Source organism: Penaeus chinensis, chromosome 19, assembly GCF_019202785.1.
Source record: "Penaeus chinensis breed Huanghai No. 1 chromosome 19, ASM1920278v2, whole genome shotgun sequence".
NCBI lineage: Eukaryota > Metazoa > Arthropoda > Malacostraca > Decapoda > Penaeidae > Penaeus > Penaeus chinensis.
Genome location: NC_061837.1, coordinates 34,271,777 through 34,274,720, shown reverse-complemented (window position 1 = coordinate 34,274,720; position 2,944 = coordinate 34,271,777).

The window sequence follows — 2,944 nt, the reverse complement described above, 5'->3', positions numbered from 1 at the left end:
AGGTCCCAATGCTCATCGAGAGTGCCACAGTAGATAGAAACAGCTGTAAAAAAAAAAAAAAAAAAAAAAAAAAAAAAAAAATATATATATATATATATATATATATATATATATATATATATATATGTATATATATATATATATATATATAATAATAATAATAATTATTATTATTATAGTTATTATTAATATTATTATTATTATTATTATTATTATTATTATTATTATTAATATTATTATTATTATACCCCCTCCCCCCCCACTAGAAAATAATACCAAATTACGGAATCATTAGAAAATAACAAGCATCGCATATCCCTCTACCCATAACGCCAAATCGCACGGGTATTACAATTTACAATTTGCTAAGGAATAGCCAAACTGCCAGTATGCAAGTACAGTACATCACAAAATCAGGTGGGTTTAAACATGGTTAAAATAAAAGCGATAAATATAATCAGTCACTTGACAGAAGATCCGCTCGATAAACTATGCATTAACAAAGCGATGTCACCTCAACCTAGTGTCAGACGCTGACTCCGCGACCACGGGGCCACCTCCCCGAAAAACTGTGGTGTGTGTGTGTGTGTGTGTGTGTGTGTGTGTGTGTGTGTGTGAATTTGTAATTTGTTTGTCTGTGTGTGCATATATATATATATATATATATATATATATATATATATATATACATATACATATATACATATATACATATATACATATATACATATATATATACATATATGATATGTATACACATATATATGAGTGTGTGTGTGTGTGTGTGTGCGTGTGTGTGTGTGTGTCGATGTGTGTGTGTGTGTGTGTGCGTGATTCTGTCCTTCTATCTACCTTTCCATCTCTATATCTCTATCTTACTATCTATTTGTCAGTTCATCCATCAGCCTATCTATATACTTATTCTATGTTGGTCGAACCGCATTCAAATAGAACTAAAGAATAAAAAAAAATCAGAGGAAAAATGAAAGATCAGGACCTGTTTCCCGACCTTTTCAACCCTCCAGACATCCTAGAATGTCTAATCACCCCCGGATGCGTGTAGGGAAGGCGATTAACAATCTTCCGTGTTCAGGACGATAAGCCTAATCTTCCTTGAACATAATCACATGTTTCCGTTGTGGACGTGATCACGCACACGCCGCTCGCCTCACTTCTCCTTTGACCACGAACTAGACGTGGCCACAGCATGCACTGTTGATAATGAATGTCGCTTGCAGACTTGCCTTTCATGGATTTCTTGATTATGATTGAGATCATGAGGATAAGGATGTTGATAATGATAAGGGTTGTAGAAATATCAACAAAGTTAATGATTATAATGAAGATGATGGTTTTTATGATGAGAAAGTGTAATAATAATGGTCATAATGAAAATGATAATAATGCACATAATGATAATGATAATTATAATTGTGATGATTATGACAAGCATACTAGCAAAATCAATAATTATAATAATAAAACGATAATGTCAATGACATTGCTAATATTGGGAATAAAATATTAATAATGATAAGGATAATAACAAAAATAATTGTAGGGAAATTAGTGATAATAGCAATGCTGATAATAGAAAAGAAAATATTAATAATGATGATAATAATAAAAATAATAAATAATTGATAACACTGATGACAGTAATGATATAAGGTAACAATATTCTTTCTTTTATAACATCATTAAATATAATAATGACTATTATTATTAGCAGTATCATTATAATGAAAAACACTAACGATAGTAATAATAATGATAAAACAGATATCACAAATAATGATGATGAGAATACGGATTATAATTATAATGATAATGCTAAAAACTGTAACAATTGTAGTAAGAATAATAAAGATAAAACTAATATGATAATTAGAACAATAAAAATCATAATCAGAATAATAGTATCAATAAATAAAATTATATCGAAAGTAATGACAATGATAACAAAAGCAAAAATAATAACAAAAATAACAATAATTATACAAATCAGGATTATGATAATAGCAACAATAATAAAAACATTAATGATGATAATAATAATCCTAGCAATCAATAATAATAATAATGATAACAATTATAAAAAAAAGTGTTGGTAGTAGTAATAGTAATAATGATAATAATGATGATAATGATAATGATAATGATAATGATAATAATAATAATAATAATAATAATAATAATAATAATAATAATAATAATAATAATCATAATCATAATAATAATAATAATAATAATAATAATAATGATAACAATGATGATATTAGTAATAATAATAATAATAACAATAATAATAACGGTCATAATAATAATAATAAGTATAATAAATATGATAATAATACTTATCACCATGGTATTAATAATAATAAGAATAGTAAGAATGACAATAAGGATAAGTGATGATAATAATATTAGGTACAACAACAATGATAACAGTAATAATAAAATAGTGTTAATACAAAAATAATAATAATAATAAAAATACAACTACTAATTATAATAGCAATAGTGATAATAATAATAATGCTTATAGTAATAACAATGATAATAAATAAACAATAATATTAATAATAATAAAAACTACAACGATAAAACAGCGTCCACAACATCAATAATAATAGTAATAATAATAATAACAATAATAGTTAAAATGATAATACTGATAATAATGATAACAATAATAATGATAATAATAGCAGCAGTAGTAGTAATAGTAGTAGTAGTAGTAGTAGTAATAATAATAAGAATAAAAATAATAATAAGAATAAGAATAAGAATAAGAATAATGATAATAAGAATAAGAATAAGAATATAATACTAATAATGACAAAAATAACAGTGATAATAATGGTAATGATGATAAGAAAACAACAAAGAGATTAATAATGATAATAATAACAATCGTAATACTAGTAATAACAAAACTGAA